Here is a 26,240-nt window from a genome sequence, read left to right as displayed (position 1 = left end):
CTCATGAAACATGAGGTCCCCTAGGTCCAGTTCTTTTCTGGAGGGCAGACACTGAAGCATCTGTAGTGTGAACAGCTGCAAAATACACTTTGCAGCCCACTTCTCCAGCTTACTGGATAACAGGCCAAAGAGTGTACGGGAACTTGAAGGGCAGGAGGGTAGAATACACAAAAGAAAGGGGAATAAAAACTCTAGACAGTTCCCGCCTCTCCAGTTAAGATCACTGCTGGCTCTCTGGTGACACCTGCAGGCTAATGAGAGAACGAGGCTTGAAAGCCTTAGGGAAAGAACGCAAACTAAGGCCAAAATCAACCAGATTTCTAAAGACGATTCTAACGTGCATATGAATCGCCTGGGGATTTTGTTCAGATGCGGGTTCTCATTCAGTAGGTCGGGTTGGGACCCGAGATTCCACAGGTCTGTTTCCCGGGTAATGCCCAAGACTTGCTTGGCCACTCCACCTGCGGGGTAGCAGGGCTCTCGGGAACTTTCAGGGCATTGAATGCCAGAGGTGGAGAGGGTATTAGAGGTCATCTTGTTCAACCTCCTTATTTTACAGGTGAGGAAGCCTGAGGGCAAAGAGAGAAGGCGGGCACCTCCACAAATGTAAGTAATATAAGATGTTTCATTTCTCTAAATCTGGCTTCCTGGTCTGTAACAATAGACTACCTGAGCTCAGACAGGCTTTCCAGCTCTTACGTTTAATGATGACATCACTTGCCCAAGGCCACGCTGCTTAGATAGAGCAATGAGCGTCTGGTCGGCCTCCTCTGATGAGCTCAAGAGATCAGGTTGGAGGGCAGAGGTGCCGGAAGATTCATCTGATTACTAAATGCCTTGGGCATCAAAATGGCTGTTTTGTACAACGGAATGATTTTTTTTTTTTTTTTTTTTCCTGTTTCTCCTTGACCTCCTTGTGCTCCTGGCTGGGGAAGTAACTAGTTCTAGATGAGGTAGATGGTGTTCTTGGTTTCCAAATGAAATTGATATTTTCCAGATGGTAAGAGCCCGGTCCAGATTGCTGAAGGGAAGTCTGGGTTAGAAATCACATTAGCTCTTCCAACTGTCATCTCTGGCTGCAATTACAAAGAAAGGCCATCTCCCAAAACAATCGCAGCAGCCCAGCACCCACCAGGTTACAGCGGGGTTACCTCAAGCCTGACCCTTACATTCCCCAGAGCACCCACTTCCCCAGGTTCCATGGAACCCCCCTCCACCCCAGCCCAAAGCCACAATTACTCTCTATAGCCATGGTATGGGGGAAACGAACAGGACTCTTGATTTTTAATTCAAGGACACTTACAGACAAATTCAGCTAACTCTGAACTACATTAGGTGTCCTTGGTCCAAGTTTTGGAATGAATTACCTTGAAAAAACAGCTGACGCTGCATTTTATAATCCAGGGCCTTGGAGTGAATTACCCCCAAACCACAATTAATTGACACAATATGAAAATAAGCGCTGACTCATGGAATTCATTAACATTAATATTTAAAGTAATGGTTCAGCTCTATGAAATTAGAAGTGCAGAAATTGACACTTGTATGTATGATCTGGCCTGGAGTAGTGGAAAATTCCCTGAATTGGGAAGCGGAAGATAAGGGCTTTATTCCTGAATCTTCCACTTCATTAGATGTGCGTCCTTGGGCAAGCTACTTAACCTCTCTGGGACCCAAATTCCTACGTTTGTAAGATGAGAGGGCTGTTAGATGATCTCTCAGTTCCCTTCCAGCTCCGATTTTTTATGACCTCAAAACCTGTATAGGTTTCACAAACAGAAGAAAAATGCTAGTAAGGTGTCTCTTAATGTCACACACAGAACTGTCTGTTCTGCTCAGGAACTGTATACAGTCGACCCTCGGTATGTGGGGGGGATTGGTTCCAGGATCTCCCATGGATACCAAGATCCGTGGATGCTCAAGTCCCTTATATTAAATGGTGTGGGATTTGCATGTAACCTACACACGTCCTCCCATGTACTTTAAATCATCTCTAGATTACCTATAACACCTAACACAATGTAAATGCTATGTAAATGCAGCTGACCCTTGAACCACTCTGGGGTTAGGGGTGCCAACCCTTGAAGTTGAAAATTAGAGGTGAACTTGACAGTCAGCTACCCATATCCGAAGTTCCACATCCGCAAATTCAACCAACCTTGGATTGTGTAGTACTGTAGTGTTTATTGAAAACAAATCAGTGTATAAGTGGACCCGCCCAGCTCAAACCTATGTTGTTCAAGGGTCAACAGTAGTCATGGTTCAGACAAATTCAAATTTTGCTTTTTGAAATTTTCTGGATTTTGGGGGGGAATACGTTTTATACATAGTTGGTTGATCCGTGGACCCCATGGAGGCAGACCCGCAGACACAGGCCAGCTGTCCAGAGCTGGTTGTTTGCAATCTAGGACCTTGATCATACTCAGCTGTGTTTCCTCAGCACATAGCAGGACCTCATAAATGTTGAGTAAGTGAATGAAGAGAGTCAAGTCTTCGTTTAGAAATTCTACAATTCTGACAGGGCTTAAGAACATAATTTCCTCGATCTACTTCCAGTTACTACCCTATGTGTCTCCTCTTTAAAGCCAAATCAGAAGAGATGACTGCTGACTCCATTTCCTTCTTGCCACTGACACCGACCCCTTGAGGGACACTGACATAATCCTAAGCTTACCAGTGACTTCGGTGTTGGTGTGACACTGTGAAATGTGTACATTTGGCCTTGGTCGCTGGTTCCTGGGACAGAGCTCCTAAAGCCCTTGTAATTTCCTGAGTGCTAAAGATGAGAGGGGACATCTTTTGGTACTCATAGTAAGTCCCTTTCCACCTTACCTGAGTTTATGCTAAAGAGGTGACTTTCAGAGGATGGGGGTTGGTTACCAAAGGAACCAGTCATTCCATTAGAGAGTTGAAACTTTCAGCTCTACCCTGATCTCTGGGAGGAGATGGGGATTGAGTTAACCACCAATGGCCAATGATTTAATGTCATGCAACATAATGGAACCTCCATAAAAATCTTTTTTTTTTCTGAGTTAAACATTGTATTTTATTTTTTTACATCTTTATTGGAGTATAATTGCTTTACAATGGTGTGTTAGTTTCTGCTTTATAACAAAGTGAATCGTTTACACATATACACATGTTCCCATGTCTCTTCCCTCTTGCGTCTCCCTCCCTCCCATCCTCCCTATCCCACCCCTCTAGGTGGTCACAAAGCACCGAGCTGATCTCCCTGGGCTATGCGGCTGTTTCCCACTAGCTATCCATTTTACAGTTAGTAGTGTGTATATGTCAGTGCTTAAACGACGGGATTGGGAGAGCTGCTGGGTTGATGAGCATAAGGAGGTGCCTGGAGGGAGCATGGGAGCCCTTGCCTCTTACCATACCCTGCCCTGTGCATCGCTTGCATTTGCCTGTTCCTGAGTTCTATCCTTCATCATTATCCAGTAATAGTAAGTAAAGTGCTTCCTTGAGTTCTGTGAGCCGTTCTAACAAATTGCCAACCTGCAGGAGGGGAGTCCTGGGAACGCTTGATGTATAGCTGATCGGTCAGGAGTACAGGAGGCCCAGACTTGAGACTGGCATCTTGGGAGATTGAGCCCCTAACCCGTGGGGTCTGCACTAACTCCAGGTAGTTAGTGTCTGAATTGAATTAAATTGTGAGACACCAGGTGATACCCACAGAGAACTGGAGAAATGTTTGGTGTGGACAGCCCACACATTTGGGCTCAGAAGCGTCGTGAGTAGAGAAACAGTTTTCCTTTAGTTGGTAAACAAAATGGGCCTTTTGTAGTCTTTGTTACACCTGCCCACTCGCCAGCATTCAGCTCTGCTGTCCACCATCTTTCCTTTAGAACAAGCTCGTCTGGTTTCCTTCACACTACACTTTTCTAGTTTCCCTCACCCTCTATGGTTTCTTATGTTTAGTCTCCTTTGGGAGCTCCCCCTTTTCCCTGGCCATTCAGGTGCTGGAATTTCTCCAGAGTCAGTTGTGTGAGCACTCCTTGCACGATCTATAGTCCAAGGACTGCATCTATATGCCCCTGACTCACAAATGTCTATCTGCAGACCAGACATCTCTGAACCCTAAGCTTATATCTCCAAGGGGGACCTTGTCACCAAGATTTCACCAAATCCTATCAAATACAATATGACCAACTCACCAAGAAGAAAACAAACAACCTGATTAAAAATTAGACAAAAGATTTCAAGGGACACTTCAGCAAAGACAATATGCATATGTAAAATACGTACAGGAGAAGACATTCAGCACTGTTGAACCCACACCACTATGCACCCACTAGAATGGGCAAAATTCAAAACGAACAAACAGACAATACCAAGTCGTGATGAAGATACGGTGTAACTGGTGCTTTCATAACTTCCCCAGTGGGAATGCAAAGCGGCACAGCCATTTTGGAAAATAGTTCAGCGGTTTTTTATTAATTATATACTTATCCAAGCCAGCAACTCGAGAGAAATGAAAACCTATGTTTACTGTGCGTGGATCTTTCTAGCACCATTATTCATAAATATCCAAAACTGGAAACCCAGATGTCCTTCAGCGGGTGAGTGGATAAACAAAACTGGGGTACATACAAGGCAATAGCACTTAGGAATAAAAAGAAAGGAACTATCTCTGTACGTGACAACACAGATGAAACTCAAATGCGTTATATTCTAAGTGAAAGAAGCCAGACGCAAAAGTTTACTATATCATATATATTATATATATATATATATATATATACATAATATATATTACTATACTATAGGATTTCACTTACATGACATTTTTGAAAAAGTAAAATTACCAGGACGGAGACTCTACCGGGCATTACCAGGTTTTAGGAGTACGGGGAATATTTGACTACCAAGGATGAAATTCAAAATCCACATGGTCTGGTTGTTCCTCTCTCCTCAGCCTCACCCTGGTGCCTCCATTGACGCCCCAGCTCCACCTCCCGTACTCTAGCACACCGGCCTTTTGCTCCGCCAGAAGCACCAGATTCCATCAGGCCTCAGAGTCCTCGACGTGCTCTTCCTTTGGGGCTAGCAGTTCTTTCCACCTGCCGCCCTGTTACGTTGATTAACTGCTGCCCGTGCATCAGATTTCAGCTCAAACGCTCCTTCCTTCACAGAGATTTCTGGGATCCCCTTGGACTAGGACAGGTTCTTTTTAAAAAAATGCTTTCCTATCTCCCTGCCGTTTTCCCTCAGGGCACGTACCAAAATTTGTAACAAGAATGAAAATTTCCTATCCTCTTAGAACAGGACAGGTGGTTCACAAATTGTGGTCTCTGGACCAACAAAATCAGTGTCTCCTGGGGACTTGTTACAAATGCAGATTTCCAGACCCCAATCTAGACTTTCTGAATCAGAAACCCTGAAGAAGGGGGTCTTGAAGTCTGTGTTTCAGTAAGCATTCCAGATGATTCTAAAACGCACTCAAATTTGAGAACCACCATCCTAGTAAATGACTGATTATTCTGTGGTTTTAAACCTGTTTAATCAATCAAGGATAATCTGCTTGAATAACCATATGCTTCCTTAAGCCAATGATTCGTGGCTAATCAGTGATTAATCATCATGATGATCGTCATCAATAAAAATAAACCCTGACATTTGCATAGTATGACGTAATTTAAGGCAACTTTATGCGTTATCTGATTTGGCTTTTGTAATTGCTCTGTGATGTTAAGGCTGTTATTATCATCTCCATTATGTAGGGGAAGACACTGAGGCACAGCCAGGTTAGGTAAATTGCCTAAAGTGACACAGCTGCTGGTGTGATGGTCTGAATTTTTGTGCCCCTCCCCAAAGTCACATATTGAAATAATAATGCACAATTAAATTAGCGGTATGGGGACTTCCCTGGCAGTCCAGTGGTTGAGACTCCGAGCTTCCAGTGCAAGGAGCGCGGGTTCGATCCCTGGTCAGGGAACTAAGATCCCACACGCTGCATGGCACGGCCAAGAAAATAATAATAATAATAACGACAATAATAAATCAATCAATCAATTAGTGGTACAAAAATGTAATAGATGTGTTTGACAAAAACAATCTAAGGTAAGAGGTAAAAGGCAATTGTGGTGATCCAGGAGAGGTAACAGTGTTGTGGAGAAAGGGAGTGGCATTAGAAATGGAGACAGAGGGCCAAATTCTAGATATATGAAGAAGGTGGAATCGATAGGAGTTGATTGGTTTGAGGTAGAAGGTGGAGGAGAGGTTTCTGGAAGCATCAGTAGAAAAACATCAGAGCAGGAGTGATTCTTTGGACGTGGCAGGCAGTGGAGGTGGGAGGAACACATAGATTCAGTTTGACGCATGTGGAATTTGAGGTTCTTTTTTTTTTTTTTTTTTTTTTTTTTTTTTTTTTTGCGATACGCAGGCCTCTCACTGTTGTGGCCTCTCCTGTTGCAGAGCACAGGCTCCGGACGCGCATGCTCAGAGGCCATGGCCCACGGGCCCAGCCACTCCGCGGCATGTGGGATCCTCCCAGACCGGGGCACGAACCCGCGTCCCCTGCATCGGCAGGCGGACTCTCAACCACTGCGCCACCAGGGAAGCCCTGAGGTTCTTTTGAGATATTCAGGCAGAGGAATCAGGAAGCCAGTGCAATAGTTAAGTATTTATTGGGTGGGCCAAAAGTTTCATTCGGTTTTCTCCTTCAGATGGCTCTAGTAGCACTTAGTTGTCTTTAACTTCATTGGAAACAATTTTGTTAGACTGTATTGTGACAGCTCTCATATCATCGTGCATTCAAAAAAAAGACATCAAAATTGACGAATTTTTGAATAGCCATTTAAATATTGAAGATGGAAGAAAAAAAGCAACATTTTTGGCATACTATGCTTTATTATTTCAAGAAAGGTAAAAACGCAACTGAAACGCAAACACAGATTTGTGTCGTGAATGGAGAAGGTGCTGTGACTGATTGAACGTGTCAAAAGTGGTCTGTGAAGTTTTATGCTGGAGATTTCTCACTGGACGATGCTCCACGGGGTTGGGCAGACCAGTTGAAGCTGACAGCGATCAAATAGAGACATTAATTGAGAACAATCAATTTTTTTTTTTTTTTTTGAGAACAATCAGCGTTATACCATGCGGGAGATAGCCGACATCCTGCAAATATCCAAATCAAGCGTTGAAAATCATTGGCACCAGCGTGGGTATGTGAATCGCGTTGATGTTTGGGTTCCACATAAGTTAAGCAAGAGAAACCTTCTTGACCGTATTTCCACATGCGATTCTCTACTTAAACGTAATGGAAACGTTCCGGTTTTAAAACAAATTGTGACGGGCGATGACAAGTGGATACTGTACAATTATGGGGAATGAAAGAGATCGTGGGGCAAATGAAATGAACCACCACCAACCACACCAAAGGCCGGTCTTCATCCAAAGAAGGTGATGTTGTGTATATGATGGGACTGGAAGGGAGTCCTCTATTATGAGCTCCTTCCAGAAAACCAAACGATTAATGCCAACAAGTACTGCTCCCAATTAGACCAACTGAAAGCAGCACTCGACGAAAAGTGTCCAGAATTAGTCAACAGAAAATGGGTAATCTTCCCTCAGGATAACGCAAAGCCACATGTTTCTTTGATGACCAGGCAAAAACTGTTACAGCTTGGCTGGGACGTTCTGATTCATCCGCCATATTCACCAGACATTGCAACTTCAGATTTCCATTTATTTCGGTCTTTACAAAATTCTCTTCATGGAAAAAAATATCAATTCCCTGGAAGACTGTAAAAGGCACCTGGAACAATTTTCTGCTCTAAAAGCTAAAAAGTTTTGGGAAGGTGGAATTATGAAGTTGCCTAAAATATGGCAGAAGGTTGTGTGGAACAGAAGGGTGAATACGTTGTTCAATAAACTTCTTGGTGAAAATGAAAAATGTGTCTTTTATTTTTTACTTAAAAACCGAAGGCACTTTTTGGCCAACCCAATGGCTAGCAATATAGAATTAGAAGCTGTTAGCACTTAACCATAAATTAGACAGTACTAAAGCCATGGGGAAAGATAAGACTGCCTTGGGAGAGAGCATAGAATGAAAAGATAAGATGACCTAAGATGTAAAACCAAGTAATTGACTTGAAATAACATTGTAGCTTTGTTTTTAAAAGTCATTTACATGTTTTTTACAGAATGGTTTGAACTGGAGAGGGCAAAAAGTTTAGGTGGCTGATAGCAACAAGCTGTAGAGAAGTGTTTTATGTACACATAGCACCTTGGTAGCTAACATTGGAGACACTTGTTTTATAATAGAAAAATGAAAAGTTGTTAAGAATTGTCTCTGGGTTATTCTCATCATCAAGAATTTTATACTGTCCACTCTTCGCCTTCCTATTTATGCCACTTGAAAGAAACCCAGGAGAAGTAGGAAACCATGGAAGAAATAATGTGTTCCTCTTTGGAAAATATGTTTTTAGTAGCTATGTGGGCGGAGCTGCAAGGGAAAAAAGTCAGAAACCCAACAATAGTGTTAAAGAAACTACAGAAATTTTGACAGCAAAATGTGCCGTATTGTACACAGACCGCTTCTGACACAAAATTGACCAGAAGTGTATCCAAATTTGACTCCAAGATAGGATGTATTACTCATTAGAATGAGGTAGACCAGCATATCTCAAAGCTTATTCAAGGCTCTGAGAAATAAAGAAATTTGTTTAATTTTATTAAGGCCATTATCTCCCCAAATTAAAACAAAAATCCAGGACTTCCCTGGTGGCACAGTGGTTGAGAATCCACCTGCAAATGCAGGGGACATGGGTTCGAGCCCTGGTCCGGGAAGGTCCCACATGCCACGGAGCAACTAAGCCCGTGCACCACAACTACAGAGGCGCTCTAGAGCCCACGAGCTCCATTTCCTCCACTCTCCTTTGTACTGTTATTATCATCGTACAAATTATGTCTTTATACATCATGTGCCCATCAACACGGATTTACAGTGATTGTTTATGCAGTTGCCTTTTAAATCAGGTAGAAGAAAAAGAGACTTATGAACAAAAGCAATATCTATACTGCCTTTTTATACTTACCTATGTAGTTATCTTTCCTGGCGCTCTTTATTTCTTTATATGTATTCAAGTTACGGCCTAGTACCCTTTCATTCCACCTGAAGGACTCCTTTTGGTATTTCTTGAAGAGCATGTTGGCTCTCTTACTTTGTTTTATTCTTTTTTATTCTATTTTCTTTTCTTTTATTATTGTAGTTGATTTACAATGTTGTGGTCATTCTTTTTTATATTTTCTATCCTTTTATTAACGTTTGCTATTTGGCAAGACATGGTTCTCATACTCTCCTTTGGTTCTTTAAACATAGTTGCCTTTAGCTCACTAAAAATATTTGTAACAGCTTTTAAGTCCTTTGTCCAATAATTCCAACATTTGGTATTTCTCAGGGATAGTTACTGTTGACTGCTATTTTTTCCTTGTGTATGGGTCATACTCTCCTGTTTCTTTGCATGTCTCACAATTTTTTGTGGACACTTGGATATTTAAATTGTGTAATACAGTGACTCTGAAAATTGGATCCCCCTCCCCTGGGCTTTTTTGCCGTTGCTGTTGTTATTGTTATTTTTACTGTTTGTACAGTGACTTTCCTAAGTGAATTCTGTAAAGTCTATACTCAATGTGTTGCCATTGAAGTCTCTGCTAGATTAGTTTAGGGTTCATCAAATGATCAAATAGAGATTTCCTTAAATACCTTGAAGTCTCCCAGCCTCTGTCTAGAGGCTCTGTGTGTGTTGGAAAATGCCTTCAGTGCTCTGACGGGCAGTTTGTAACACTGCCTTGGCCTTCACTTCCTGCTTGCATGGAGCTTCGAGGTCAGCCAGAGGTGAAAGATTATAGCCTTCTCAGGACTTTCCTGGGAAAGTGCACAGCCCTGTTCATGTATGTGGCCTTCTAGATTCCCAGGAATGTGTCAGAGCTTTTCAAGGCCCCCTATGGATATTTTATTCCGCAGCTTTTCCTTTTATGTTTTTGGGCAGCTTCTTCCTTGCTCCAACTGTTAGTGCTGCCTTAGGTAGCTGTGATGTTAAACCATTGCCACTAATTATTTTCAACAAATGCCCCAGGGAAATGGCTGTTGACACTGAGAAAACTCTGAGTCAGATCAGATAAAGACAAGCCCTGCAAGTGGCTGTTTCCAAGGAACTGCCAGTCAGGTCAAATAGTGACAGTTCTCTGGGGATGGGGCTTTTTAAGGGACCTCAAACATGTTTCTCCCCTGCCAATTCATGCCTACCATCGTTGTTGTTGGCTACCATGGAGCTGAGGAGGGGGAGATGGGATAGGACAAGTTAAAACACCACAAAGTTCATTCTTCTTACTGAGGTTCAGTTGCTTCTTCTCTCCTCTTTCTCCTCCTCCTTTTAATAAACATTCATTGGATCGTTGCAAACTTTTAATTTCCAGAGTTATAAAAATGTTGATTTGGATAATTTTTACTGGTGTTCTCATTGCTTTTTGGAGGAGTAGATTTTTTCTTTACTACATCATTCTAGAAGTTAGATCCTCCCAACTTTTTTTTTTTTTTTTTTTTTTTTTGCGGTACGCGGGCCTCTCACTCTTGTGGCCTCTCCCAATGCGGAGCACAGGCTCTGGACGCGCAGGCTCAGCGGCCATGGCTCACGGGCCCAGCCGCTCCGCGGCATGTGGGATCTTCCCGGACCGGGGCATGAACCCGTGTCCCCTGCATCGGCAGGCGGACTCTCAACCACTGCGCCACCAGGGAAGCCCCCAACTTTTTTTTTAAACCATAGAACTCTTTCTTTATGCCACATCTGTTACCATCCTGTGCTTATTAATAGTGTATCAGCTATGATTTGTTGACTGATATGAGGAGCCAGGCATATTATTTGATCTTTACAACAACGATGGTAAACAGCTGCTATTATTATTGTTGCTGTTGTTGTTGTTACCAGGTTCAAATGAAGGTGGAACATAGGTTAGCTCATTTATTCAAAATCACCAAAGCTTGTAAATGACATTGAAGAAGCGAACTGCCATGTTGTGGAGAGGGCCATGTGCAAGAATGGTAGGTAGCCTGTAGGAGCTGAGGACCTCAGTCCTACAATGGCAAGGACATGAATGCAGCCAACAACCAGTTAACTTAGATGGGGATCCCAACCTCAGATATGATCGCAGCCCTGCCCACCACCTTCATTGTAGCTTCGTGAGATCCTAAGCAAACCACGCAGTTAAGCCATGCCTAGACTCCTGATCCACAGAAAACGTGAGCTAATAAATGTTGGGTCAAGTAGATTTTTTCTGTTAACACTTTTATTCACATGCAATACAATTTGCCCACTTAAAGCATACCATTCGTTGGTTTTTATTCTCTTCACAGCATTGTGAAACCATCACCATAATCAGTTTCATAATATTTTCAGTACTCCCAAAAGCAAGCCTATATTTTTTAGCAGTCACCACCATTCTTCTATTCCCTCACCCCTAGGCTACCGCTAACCTCCTTTCTGTCTCTATAAATTTGTCTATTCTAGACATTTCATATAAATGGAGTCATACAATATGTGGTCTCTTGTGACTTCTTTCACTTAGCCCAATGTTTTCAAGGTTTATCCATGTTGTGGCATGTATGAGTATTTCATTTTTTAAAAATTGCTGAATAATATGCCATTGGGTGGGTATACCACATTTGGCTATCAGTTGATAAGTGTTTGTTTTTTCTACCTCTTGGCTCTTATGAATAATGCTGCTACGAATGTTTGTGTGCAAGCTTTTTGGTGGGCATATGTTTTCATTTCTCCTGGTTATATGTACAAGAGTGGAATTGCTGGGTCATATGGTAACTGTATGATTAAACTTTTGAGGAACTGCCAAACTGTTTTCCAAGGCAGTATTTCTACCAGCCGTCTATGAGGTTTCCGATTTCTCAACCTCCTTACCAACGCGTAGCTGGGGCTGAATGAGAACTTCCAATGGCCTGCCTCTGCCAGGAAGATACCATATCCTGTAAGTGAGAGATGGGAGAAGGGGGAGCCCTGTGTTCTTGGTGTCACCTGCCTGGAATAGAGTTTATGTCCCATTGAGCTGGGAGGAGGGAGGGAGGGGATGAGTCATGGTTCAAATGCTACAGACTCTCGCTGTTCTCACCAAGTTTTACTAGGTTTTCTTGAATAAGTATTGCTTCATTTGCTCTATACCCTAAGGACGATTTCCAGAGACTTTAAATATTAGGATTTAAGAAATAATTTTCACTAGTTATGCTTGTTTTGCTGGAGACTGCAGAGCTCTCCACACTGTCATCCTAGAGGTGGAAATCTAAATGTTTGCTGTTTAAAGCTGCTAAGATTGTGGTAATTTGTCATGCAGCATGGAAAACTGTTACACAGGGAACTAGTGCTCTCACAAAATTTACTTTGAGAAGCACTGTTGTTGGCTAATCAAGCACTGGAATAAATGGAAAATTGGATTAATTTGAAAAGGATGATATTTAATGATTAGTGGAAAATACATTGATGGCACCCATTTCAACAGTGGAATATTTTTATTTTTAATTTCAAAAGGAAGAGCATATTTGTCTCCTTCCATACACTATGCATAGCCAAAGCACTCCCAGTACCTCATGCCAGTGCATGAGGCATTTTAGAAGGTTAAGTAAACCAGCGGATTCCATACTTCTGAGTTTCACTGATCAGTTAATTTCCAAAAACGATTGGGAGGCTGTTGTAGTTGCCTCCTTTTAATATTTGCCATATAAGGACATCTTTGAAAAACCATCTATACAAACCATCACCATTTCAGATCTGAGAGGGCATTTGAGCATAAATAAGGAAAGGAGGTCATAATCTCAGGATTATGAAGGATAATCTTTGAAACTGAATGCATTTAGCCTTCTAATATGTCATTTATTCCCCCTTTTTACTCTTTTAATGGTAGTCCTGTGGAAGCTTTGTTACAGACTGATTGGAAAATTGGCATTTGGGAAACATCGAAATTTGCAAGCTAAACAAATAAAAATGGCAAACTTAGTGGGCTCCCTTGTTTTTGCAAGGCACCCCTTCCCTAGTCATACATTTGGGATCAATCCTAGACTTAATTCCTATCAATATGTAAAAATCAAAATATACTGAGCGAATATTCACTTTACCAAAACATTTAATAAACACCTCCTAAATACATAGCTATCAGAGTATATTTACTTTTGTGTGTGTGTGTGTGGTACGCGGGCCTCTCACTGCCGTGGCCTCTCCCGTTGCAGAGCACAGGGTCCGGACGCGCAGGCCCAGCGGCCATGGCTCACGGGCCCAGCCGCTCCGCGGCATGTGGGATCTTCCCGGACCGGGGCACGAACCCGTGTCCCCTGCATCGGCAGGCGGACCCTCAACCACTGCGCCACCAGGGAAGCCCTATGTTTTTTATATTCAAGTACTTGTCAAAGAAACTTGGAGAAGTAGAGGAATTGAAAGATAACAGTATGTATATTGACATTCAGCCATAAATGGAGATTAAGCATTCTGGAAATTACAACGTATTGAAAGGGGAAGTAAGAGTAGGTATGAGATGTGAGATTTACACAACAATTTTCAGGAATACAGCTGTTTTGTAAAACGAGGAACACTTATGTTCATTGTTAACATAATTTAAGGGTTAAATCCCAGGCTACTTTTCTGTTCGCATGATGTATCTCTGAGAAATTCTCCTGCCCTTGAAGAGCAGCAGCACAGCTGCTCTGGGCTTCCTCCAACTTAGGCTAATATCTCTATAATTCTTTATACAGCTAATAAAGTCTCTGGAACCTTCTTACTGTGATTAAACACTAGCAAAGGCCTTACCAAAGACACTTAGCAAAGAACTGGCATTGTAGGTTTCCAGTAACTGAGTGACCAGGAGCAGTCATAACAAAGATCAGAATCAAATTCTGCAGAAAACATGTCACATTTGAGAAAAGGAGTCAGCATTCATTTCTGGCATTGTGGATTCTGTGGTCAAGACATCCTCTACACAGTGTTTACTGCAGGTAAATGGAATGTGTCACTGGTGCCTCCTTTTCCAATTTTAATTCCATGTTGCTTCCCCAGAGAACTATGACAGGTATTCTCCTCTTCCTTTTCTGCTTTTCACATGAGCTAGCAAGTAATCCCCTCATCCCACAAATTATTTGGAATATGAGGAATAACTTGGGTAAAGCAAAATAACCTCCACACCAAATAATGTAAATGTCCTTTTTCCTCTTCCTCAGAATGTAAAATGTTTTGAAATAAATAATAATTCTGGCAAAAAGTCTCCTCCCTGGGCTTTAGGGTGGGGAGTAGAGCTCAACCTTCTTTAAGCCAAAGGAGCTCTGGGTTGATGACATTCCATGTTTTATAGACGGAATGCGAATGGTTCTTTCCTAAAAGCTTTCTTCCTGTTTGAGCAGAGCTACCCGCCTTAAAAGTCAGCATGTTCAGGTCTTACTCAGCTAAAGGGTTTCTGTTGCAGCTTACCATTGACCAGTAGCATCACCCGGGAATCTGAGCTCAGGATTAAGCTTTGGTGACTAGTCAGTCAACAGCAAGGTTAATAAGCAACAAGGGGCTCTAAGCATGACAGAATCAGAAAGTCCAGATCAACCAGATGTGTGTTGAAATTCAGGGGAACGCAAGTTCAGGATCTAAAACTTAAATCATGAGGTGATTGCCAGGGACTATGCAAGGCAAAGTCCGGGAATGAGGAGAAATGGAAAGTGTCTAGGAACAACGCATCCAGCATGTCCTGGACTGACCCATCTTGTCACAAAGCAAGCCCAAGAGAGGACAGTTTTCTTCCACAAATGTTTACTAAGTAGTAATGAAGGCTGTACCTGAACAATGAATACAAAGGTCAAGGAGAGTTTCAGAGCTAAAAATGAGAAAGTGGACACATGTCCTTTCTTTCACTTTCTCCTAATGCCCTTATGAAATGAGAATAAAGCGACTTTGTCTATTGCAGGCATAAACCTACAAGAATGGGTTAACAGGAGGGGAGACAAAAGCAATAACAAACTGGGGAGCTGATGGACAAGAAGTGAATGACTTAACAGACATGAAAAGGCTGAATGATAACCGTGATTGGAGAAGGCTACGGAATTCCCAAAAAGCTTAGGATTCAGTGGCAGTAATGACTTTGGAAAGTGGGGGTGAATGTGTGGCTAAAGTTAGAAAATTGGTTTCAACCCTGTTTAAGAAACAGTTAGGGGCTTCCCGGGTGGCGCAGTGGTTGAGAATCCACCTGCCGATGCAGGGGATACGGGTTCGTGCCCCGGTCCGGGAAGATCCCACATGCCGCAGAGCGGCTGAGCCCGTGAGCCATGGCCGCTGAGCCTGCGCGTCCGGAGCCTGTGCTCCGCAACGGGAGAGGCCACAACAGTGAGAGGCCCGCGTACCACAAAAAAAAAAAAAAAAAAAAAAGAAACAGTTTGAACTAGAAACAGTGACCAAACCAAAAGCAAGATTCATCCCTAGCACCCAGATTGTGGTATGGAAATATCCCACTTTAAAAAGAAAAACACAGGTGCTTCTTGAAGAAATGGCTGATACCAAGTCTGGGGTGAGAAATGTTCAAGATGGGTCTGAAACGTCTTGTCATATCAACTGAAAATGAAACTATCAAAAACTGTTGAAGTCATGTAAACAAGAATCAGGAGCCAACTGGAAAAGTCTTCCACTGGCAAAAGATGTTACAGTGTGTCAGTAAGGACTATAGTTGAAATGAATTAAAATCCATCAAATCTGTTCAGATCCATGTATTTATAATGGTATTTTTTAAAAACCATAAGTGGTCACCTTAGAAAGATGATTGGCAACATATTCATTATTTTGAAAACTGGTGTATAAATGGAAAGAATGAGCAGTTATATAAACAGTATAACTGATTAACAAAATAGTAGTTTGAGAAGCAACTACTAAATGAAAAAGAACTGAGAGAATTAAAATATCACCCTTTGGTAACCTTTAATAAATTAATGCATCAAAGGATTAACCATCAGTAACTACTAACATCATGAAAAGAGAGACAACCAGACATATGTGTCTCCTGATGAAAAAAAACGTGCCACCACTTATGGTTTAGTACACGTGAAGCAAAAACTAACAGAACTAAAAAAAAAGAGACAGATCTACAATCATAATTCAAGATTTTAGCACCCTTCTCTAAATAACTGATAGAACAAGGAGAGAGAAAATCAATAAGAATAGACACTATATACATAGAATATATGCTGTCCTATATGTAGAACAACTCTGTCAACCAGCTTGATCTAGTGGACATTTATAGGGTAATCCACTCCAAACTGTAGAATATACCATTTCTATACATGCACATGGAGATTTCTCTAATGTAGACCAAGTTATGGGTCATTAAAAATAAGTATCAATAAATTTCAAAAAAAAAATCTTACAGAGTATGTTCTCTGACCGAGTGAAATTAAATTATTAATCAATAATACTGAGATATAAAAAAAACCTTGAAATGTTTGGAAATAAAAAGTCAAACTTCTAAATAACCCTGCATTAAAGAATAAATTACTAGGGAAATTAGAAAGTATTTTGAACCAAAATACAATGAAAATGCAATGTGTCAAAATCTAGGTAATGCAGCTAAAACAATGCTTAGAGGAAATGTATAACTTTAAATGCTTACATTACAGAAGAAAAAAATGTTTAAAATCAATTATCTAAATCTCTACCTTAAGAAGCTAGGGGAAAAAATAAAATAAAAAAAAAGAAAATTAAATCTAAATCAACTAGAAGGAAAGAAATAAAAAAGGTAAGAGTGGTAATTAATGAAACAAGATAGACAAACAACAGAGAAAACGAACAAAGCCAAAAGTTTATTCTTTGGAAAACATTAATAAAATTTATTATCTCTTAGCAAAACTGATCCAAAAAAAGGCAGGAAAACACAGACTATTAAAGTCAGGAAAGGGGTACATCACTATAGATCCTACAGATAATAAAATGATAGTATGGAAATATTATGAACAACTTTGTACCAATTAATTTGAGGACTTAGATGTAATAGACAAATTCCTTGAAGGATGCCCTTACCAATCTTAACTCAGAAAGAAATAGAAAATCTGAATAGCTCATATCTGTTCAAGTAGTTAAGTTTTTAATTTGTAAATTAGAAATTTGATGAATTCTATCAAATATTTAAGTAAGAAATGAATACTAATCTTAAACTCTTTCAGAAAATAGAGAAGGAGGAATACCTTCCCAGTATTTCACAAAGTCATCATAACCTGGATATCAAAACCTAACAGGGATGTTATGAGAAAGGAAAATTACAGGCTAATATTTTTCATGAATATAGATAGAAAAATCCTTAATAAAATATTGGAAGATTAAATTAAGAAAATATATAGGCACAATTATGTATATTTTAAAAATCTCAAAGAATCTACTAAAACTAGTAAATAAGTTAAGTTAATAGCAGGATATAAGCTCAACATACAAAAATTGTATGTTTGCATTATTGTTTATACTAGCAACAAAAAATGGAAATTAAAGTGGAAAACAAGGTCATTTATGATAGCATCAAAAAAAATATACTGCGGAATACGTTTAACAAAAGACATACAAAACCTTTACACACAAAAACCATAAAGCATTGCTAAGAAGACCTAAAAAAATGAGAGGTACACTTTGTTCGTGTACATGAACACTCAATATTACTCAGAGGTCAAATTGCTCTATGGATTCAATGCAATCCAATCAAAATATCAACAGAGTTTTTTGTCTAAACTGATAATTCGGAAATTTATGTGGAAAATCAAAGCACTTAGAATAGTCAAAACAATAATAAAAACACAGTTGGAAGACTTCTACTACCTGATTTGAAGACTTGTGATAATATTACGTTAATCAAGCCAAAATGATTTTGGCATAAGGACAAACAACTAGATCAAAAGAACGTATTAGAAAATTCAGAAATATACCTACATATATACTATCAATTGATTTTCGACAAAGTCACTAAGGGGAAAGTCTTTTCAATAAACAGTGCTGGAAGAATGGGACATGTATGCAGGAAAAGTGAACTTTGATCCCAATCTCCTGCCTTACACAAAAGTTGAGATGACCATAAACCCAAATTAAAAGTGAAAATTATAGAGACTTCCCTGGTGGTCCAGTGATTGAGACTTTGCCCTTCCACTGCAGGGGGCGCAGGTTCGATCCCTGGTCAGGGAACTAAGATCCCACATGCCATACAGTGTGACCAAAAAAAAGAAAAAAAAAAGCTAAACTATAAAGCTTCTAGAAGAAAACTTAGGAGAATATCTTTGCAAACTTGGATGAGGCAAAGTCTTCTTAGAAAGGACATAAAAAGCACTAACCATGAAAAACTGTTAAATTGGATTTCATAAAAGATTTAAAAATCTGTTCATTGAAAGATGTCTAGAAAATCAAAAGACAAGTCAAAGACTGGGAGAAAATATTTGCATTACATACAGCCAATGAAAGGTTTCTGTTCAGAGTATATAAATAACTTGTACAACTCAATAATAAAAAGACATCCAACCCAATGGAAAAATGGGCTAAACACTTCAACAGACAGTTTAAAAAAGAAGCAATATGATCAACAGGCATGTGAAAGGATGTTCAACATTATTAGCCTTCAGGGAAATATAAATTAAAAAGCACAATAGAATACCACTTTGCACTAGAAATAAAAGCATACATTGTTAGTGGGAGTGTAAAATGGTACAATTTTGGAAAAATGGTTTGGCAGTTCCTTATAAAGTTAAATATACCCATGCCCTAGAAATTCTACTTTTAATATTTACCCAAGACTAATGAAAACATATAACCACAAAAAGACTTGTACAATAATATTTATATCAGTTATCGTCACAATAGCCCCCAGTTAGAAACAGCTCTAATATCCATCAACAGAAGATGGGAGAAAGAAATTGTGAGATATCCATTCAGCTAAGAAAAAGTACATACTGTCTGACTTATTTTATATGAAATTCAAGGACAAGTAAAACTAATAAGATGATGGAAATCAGAACAATTGTTATCTATGGGTGGTAGAGATTATCAGGAAAGGGGCAAGAGAGAACTTTTTGGGTGACAGAAATAATGTATTATTTTGACTGCAGTGTTTATTACCCAGATGTATACATTTGTGTATTGTGTATGAAATAAGTGAAATTTATCAGTAGTGTACATAAAAACCTATGCATTTCACTGCATGTGAATTTTGATTCAACACACATTAAACTACATACATTTTTCAAAATAGTCTTTTTTAACTTTATTTTATTTTATTTTTATTTAAAAATTTTTTTTAAATGAAAGCTTCTTTCTTTCTTTCTTTTTGGCTGTGTTGGTCTTCGTTTCTGTGAGAGGGCTTTCTCTAGTTGCGGCGAGCGGGGGCCTCTCACTGTCGCGGTCTCTCTTGTCGGCGTAGCACAAGGTCCAGACGCGCAGGCTCAGTAGTTGTGGCTCACGGGCCTAGTTGCTCCGCGGCTTGTGGGATCCTCCCAGACCAGGTCTCGAACCCGTGTCGCCTGCATTGGCAGGCAGATTCTCAACCACTGTGCCACCAGGGAAGCTCTTCAAAGTAGTCTTTTTTTAAAAAAGGAACTTGCAGAAGATGCAAAGAAACAAACAAACAAAAGCAAAACAAAAAATGTCTTCAGTCTTGATCTGGCCTGGAATTTTTAACTATATTCTATTGGATTTTTAGGCCTAAACAACAATGTGAACTCAAGGTGATGTCAGTTCAGCTTAGTGGATACCTCTGCTAGCTTCCTTTCCTCCCAGCTCCCTGCCTGTCCCCCCATCACAGAGGAGTAATTTCTGGGGAAGCCCTTTGGGCCTTTTTCTCCTTTGACCATGTTCTGATACTCTGCTTGAGGGACTAACTTCCTTTTGTTTTGATGATAGGCCTCTAAAGTCCTCACAGGTCCTACAAGTTGATTCTTCTACTCCATACACTGCCCTGATTAATTTTGTCCCTTCCAGCCCACTTCCACCGGCCGGTTTAACCCTTCTTAATTTCTCATCTGGACTTTGACAACAATCTCCCACTGTCTGCTCCTCTCCAATATGTACCAAGGAGATTTCTCCATCTAACATCTGACCATATAACTCTCCTGTTTCAAATCCTTGTATGGCTCTCCAATAGCTACAAAACAAAATCCAAATCCTACCATCAGAAAAGCCCATGATGTGGCTGGCCTCTACCTGTTTTCCTAGTCACTTTTCCTTCCAATTTACTGCTCTAAGACTATGCATCCTTTCTTATGCGTCCACGTAGTGTGTCCTCTGCCTGGAGATCCCAGACACTCCCCTTCTACCCACCAATCAGGATGGCCATGCAAACTTCTTACTTTTCAAGACCCACATCAGTGAAATCTTCCCACACCTTAAGTAGAGTCAGACTCCCATTATGTACTTATCACAATTCTACTGTATCTGTTTGTTCGCTAGTCTATATGCTCCCTGAGGGCAGGGTGGGTTTTTATTTTTTTTTCAATTTTTTAACCTCCAGCACCTGGCTCAGGATCATTTGTTCAATGAATTAAGCGAATGAAGGAGTTGACCCCCTTCTGGAATTTTCATAGCAAAATCACTCTGACCACTTCCAGGGAAGAGCCTCATCAAAGTCCACTTAGTTCAAGCTTACAGTCTAAATAGATAAACAAACAAACAAATAAGGAAATAAATAAAAGCTAGCTCCCTCCCTCCCTCCATCCTGTTCACTACAGCAGCCATTTTAATAAGCTATATACCTAGCTTAGGACTGTTTTCTGATTCAGGATTGCTGAACTTGTGCTGAGAATATTAATAGGTATACATGAAGGCCTATAGGTGTTGAGGTCTTGGGGGGCCATTCCGTTTTGATATCCACCTAGCTCTTCACCTGAGGAGCAACCATTAAAAAAAAAATGAGTGTATCATGTTGCTGGAAAAGTGATTTCTGGTTAAGGGCAGCCCGGTGGTAACAAGCTCTGGGCTTGTTTTTATGGCTCTGCTTCATGGGTTTTAATACGCGGTATGTGTGTACAGCCCGACCAGCTTCTCCATTTAACTCCATCCCCAGAGGAAAGGGCCTGAACCTATAATTTTCTTATGTCTTGAGTACATCTGTTTTATTTCTCTTCACTCAATCTGTTCAGTGTATGCTGTTGTGCTACTGGCAGGATACTTTCCAACAGCATGCAGTAAGCAGAAGGGCTTCCATTCCCTCTAAACTCTCTATGCATTCCAGGTAGGTACTGAGTAGTTGAAATGTAAACCACCAAAACCTCTTTCCTGTTATTCACTGTATTGATTCCACCCTAAGAAGTTGAAAATCAAGAAAATGTTTTCTGGCTGAATTATAAAGCAAAGAACATCTTAGAGCAAAAACAAAGTCAGGGTGCCGAAATTGTGGCCAGATGTCAGAAGCAGCCCAGAAATCTTACACAATCACAGAGGATGGAATACGGATCTTCGTTAGGCAGTAAGTAGGCGTCTTCCTTGAGGGAGGGTTAGAATTCCCTGTTACATCTTCCCAGTTTGCTGGACCACAGTGGAGGAAGGAACTCATCAATTATAAGCCACTCAGATCCCAGCACATTTTCCAAAGCACTTCTTGTTTTTCAAGCCCCATATTCCCAGAACAAGCAAAGTTTCATTTCTTGTTGGGCGGTAGGAAAAGTCAGAGCTGAAAGTGGAAATCTTTAGCCATTGAGGATAAGCAAAAGGTAGAGGAGTCCAGTCTTCCTAACAGGCAGCTGTGTGGAGGGCTTCCCAGCTCTTTCTCTGCTCCAAGCTTGCAGCTGCACCCCTGGCTCAGATCTCGTGTTAGGAAGATGCTGCCGACAAGCAGATTACCTTTCCAGAGTTCACCGATATTCCCGTTCCTATTTTCTCTTTTCTATCCTCAAGTGTTTCCATCTTGCCATCACCATACATGTGAACTGACACACCCTTTACTGTCCTTTGGGGGAAGGGAGCAGAGTATGAAACCAAAAGTAATTAAACTATAATAAGATGTCATATCTGCCCAGTGTTTTACCACTTCCCTACTTCCACAGGTGGATTCATGAAGCAGATGACAAAAATTGAACCAAAAGTGGTTTCTCCTTGAGATTAAGTGGAAAGAGAAAACACGATAGTTAGAAACATCAGCTAGGAGGCAGCAGTAGGCTTTAGCAGGTGTTCAGATCCTTGTGAAATGAAGCGTATGAGTGAGGTGACTAGGGGATAATCTGTCCTTTGCCTCTTCCAGCTTCTGGTGACCGTCCGCATTACTTGGTTCGTGGCCACATCTTTAAGATCAATATCCTCAAATCTCCCTCTGCTCCATCTTCACGCTGCCTTCTCTTTTGTGTGTCTGTGTCAGTCTCCTCTGCTTCCTCTTATAAGGACACATGTGATTGCATTTAGGTCCCACCAGATAATCCAGGATAATCTCCTCATCCCAGCATCCTTTAACGTAATCACATCTGCAAAGACTCTATTTCCAAATGAGCTAACATTTACAGGTTCCAGAGATTAGAACCCCATGTCTTTGGGGGCCACCATTCAGCCTATTACAATGTCTTTTGCCCACTTTCAGTCTGGACCGTTTGTTTTCTCTACTGTTGGATTTTGGGAGTTCTTGGCATGAGAGCTGAGATACAAATCCTTTGCAGACATGTGGTTCACAAATATTTTCTCCAATTCTGTAGCTTGTTTTTGTTTGTTTTGGTTTTGGTTTTGAACCCTCTTCATGGGGTCTTTTGCAGAACTAAAGTTTTTCATTGTGATGAGGTTCCATTTATCAATTTTTCTTTTTAAATATAGACCATGCCTTTGGTGTCAAGTCTATAAACTCTTCACCTAGCCCTTTGTTCTGAAATTTTTCTACAAGTATGACCAGTGTATTTCTAAATTTTTGTAGTTTTATGTTTTATACTTTTTTTCTAAAAGTTTTCTAGTTATATGTTTTACATTTTTATGTTTTATAGTTTTGTGTTTTACTTTTTTTTTCTAAAAGTTTTAGAGTTTTATGTTTTGTATTTTACGTTTGAGTCCATGTTTTCCCAGCTCTTTGCCATGATGGACTTTATTACACAGTTATGAAGATTTCTAGGATACCGTGATGGACTGTATTACTGTTTGTGTTATTCACTCTCCCTCTTCCCTTTATGAGGATTATATATCTGTGCCTATTTCCAGGCAGGAAGCTGAGGCTGGGAATGTCATGTTCCAGGATATTCACCATAGCTGTGATCCAGGGGTCAAGAGACCACCACTGCCACTGCAGGTGCCTTTCAACGCCCACAGCGTGAGTGACCAGGCACTAGAACACACCTACTGAAACCCCAAGCCCCACAAGTCTGCTTGCCAGGGGACATAGGTGAAAGGGCAGGAAAGGGGTTCTGTCTCACTTCTGTCTTCCAAATTGCACTGAGTACATCTCACTGGCAATTTCAAATTTACCACCAGAGCCCACTTACTATGTCCAATGTACAGCCAAACTTCCCAGGCTCATCTTTCATCATGTACTTTCTTCTCCTTCCTTTCCTTTTTTTAAAAAAGCTCCTTTGGGCTTCCCTGGTGGCGCAGTGGTTGAGAATCCGCCTGCCGATGCAGGGGACACGGGTTCGTGCCCCGGTCCGGGAAGATCCCACATACCGTGGAGCAGCTGGGCCCGTGAGCCATGGCCGCTGAGCCTGTGCATCCGGAGCCTGTGCATCCGGAGCCTGTGCTCCGCAACGGGAGAGGCCACAACAGTGAGAGGCCCGCGTACCACAAAAAAATAAAAAAATAAATAAATAAAAAAGCTCCTTTGTTGTAAAATAAAACAAAAATACAGAAAGCACTCAAAACAAAGCATTCAGCTCAATGATTTATCAAAGCAAACCCTCCTATAGCATCACCCAGATTGAGAGCTAGAATGTTAGCACTCCTGGAGCACTTCCTGTTCTCCTCCCAATCACTTTTCACCCCCTTCCTCCTAAGTGACAACAAACCTGATTTTTATGGTCATCACTTTGGTGGTTTTTAAAAAAGTTTTTTTGGCCAGTTTAAATTTGTAAATAGTATGGTTTCATAGTGCCTGTTTTTGAGCATTCTATAAATGGCATTATGAAGTATTATATTTTTGTATCTAGCTTCTCTGCTCAACACTGTGAGGTTAATCCCAGTTAGTGCAGACAGTGACATTGCTGTATATGGTATTCCACTGCATGAATATAATACCATTTATTTAGCCTTTCTTCTCTTGATGGACATTTAGGTGGTTTCCCAGTTTGGCTATTACAGATAATGCTGCTATACACAATTATGTACATGTCTTTTGGTGCACATATGTGCATTTCAGTTGTATATATATCTAGGTGGGGATAATGTTTTCAGTTAATTTTTTTATAAGGTGAGGTTTAGGTAAAGATTCTTTTTTCCTTTTCCCTTTTTTTTTTTTTTTTGCGGTACGTGGGCCTCTCACTGTTGTGGCCTCTCCCGTTGCAGAGCACAGGCTCCGGACGTGCAGGCTCAGTGGCCATGGCTCACGGACTCAGCCGCTCCGCGGCATGTGGGATCTTCCCGGACCGGGGCACGAACCCGTGTCCCCTGCGTTGGCAGGCAGACCCTCAACCACTGCGCCACCAGGGAAGCCCTCCAGCATCATTAAAAAAAAATGTTCCAGCCAGAGTGATCCTCCTAAACTAAAAATCAGACCATGTCATTCTCCTGTTTAAATTCTTCAATAGCTTATTCTTGCACTAAGAGGACACCTACCTCTCCAGCTTCATCCTGGGTCACTTTCACCCACCTCCCACGATGTCCCAGCCACCCTACCTTCTTCTTGGTCCCCCCAAAACTCCAGTGTCTTTGCGCTTGCCTTTCCCTCCGTTTGGAAGGTTCTTCGCCTGGCTCCTCATGCGACTGTCTCCTTCTGATCCCTGAAGTTTCAGTTTAAAGTCAGCTGCTCAGATAAAGCTTCTCTGACTACGCTCTGAGAGTAGACTCCTCTACATCACCACCCATCATTCTCCATCACGGCAGCCTGCATACATTCTCCACAGTCTTGACCACCATCTCCAAGTGCTTTAATCACTCATTTATTGTCTACCTTCTCCAATAGATGGTAAGCTCTATGAAGAAAAGGGCCGAGTTGTTGATCTCACCCATTGTTGGTTCCCCAGTGTGTAGCCCAGTGTCTGGCATACAGTAGTTGCATCCAAGATATTAGTTAAATGTTGTCATTAAGCTAGAGTTTGTGACGATATGGCTAGCTGTGTTCCCTTATTAGGAAGAGTTTCCTGAAAGCTAGGGCTGTGTGAAAAGCAGTGAGCTGCATGGCGTGTCTGAAGTTCTCTCCCTGGAATGGGATGACACAGAGGCATTTCCACATCTTGAAAAGCCCAACAAAGCAATATCGACAGTTCCTCTCAACTCTGAGACTCTGGTGCTGGAAGCGATGGGGAGGAGAAGCAGGGTGGTTCCATTATGAACACGTTCAGATTTTAGACAAGTCCACTGAACAGTGAAGGGTTTGGAATGCAGTTTGGAGAGTCATCTGTTTTTAGCAATCAAAAGAGAAGCTATTGAGGGACTTCCCTGGTGGTCCAGGGGTAAAAGATCCACCTTCCAATGCAGGGGACGTGGGTTCGATCCCTGGTCAGGGAACTAAGACACCACATGCTGCAGGGGAACTAAGGTACCACATGCTGAGGGGCAGCTAGGCCGGGTGCCACAACTGCTGAGCTCCCACCCCTCAGCTAGAGCCTGAGTGCTGCAAACTACAGAGCCCACGTGCCCTAGAGCCTGCGCGCCACAACTAGAGAGAAGCCCACGCATCACAACGAAGATCCCACCTGCCTCAACAGAGATCCTGCGTGCCACAACTAAGACCCAACGCAGCCAAAATAAATAAATAAATAAATAAATAATAAATTTAAAAATAATAAAAAAGAGAAGCTATTGGGAAAACTGATAAATATAAGAAGGAGAAGATATATGGGAGCAAAAACTCCTCAATTTCCTTCTGATCCTTTTCTTTCCCTTCCTCTGTGCTGGAGTTAACCACTTCCAGATCTGATCAGTGTCTTAGTCGGCTCAGGCTGCCATAATAAAATATAATAGACTAATGGCTTAAACAACAGACATTTATTTCTCACAGTTCTGGAGGCTAGAAGTCTGACATCAGGCTGCTGACATGGTTGGGTTCTGGCAAGAGCTCTCTTCCCTGCTTGCAGACAGACACCTTCTCACTGGGTCCTCACATGACAGAGAAAGAGAACAAGAGAGTGCTCTCTC

The 26,240-nt window shown here is 41.2% G+C and overlaps 1 protein-coding gene across 1 annotated transcript in view; it reads left to right on the top strand.

The window, feature by feature from the left end:
* The first annotated feature begins 212 nt into the window (after nucleotides 1-212).
* PBK (PDZ binding kinase) overlaps nucleotides 213-26,240 on the top strand; it is a 60,070-nt gene continuing 34,042 nt past the window's right edge. The window contains exons 1-2 of the mRNA XM_067039973.1: nucleotides 213-417; nucleotides 560-606. The gene's annotated coding sequence lies outside the window, so the exon portion shown is untranslated. The remainder of the gene's footprint in view (nucleotides 418-559; nucleotides 607-26,240) is intronic.

Source organism: Kogia breviceps, chromosome 8 (genome assembly GCF_026419965.1).
Source record: "Kogia breviceps isolate mKogBre1 chromosome 8, mKogBre1 haplotype 1, whole genome shotgun sequence".
Lineage (NCBI taxonomy): Eukaryota > Metazoa > Chordata > Mammalia > Artiodactyla > Physeteridae > Kogia > Kogia breviceps.
This window is presented reverse-complemented; position numbering and strand designations above follow the sequence as displayed.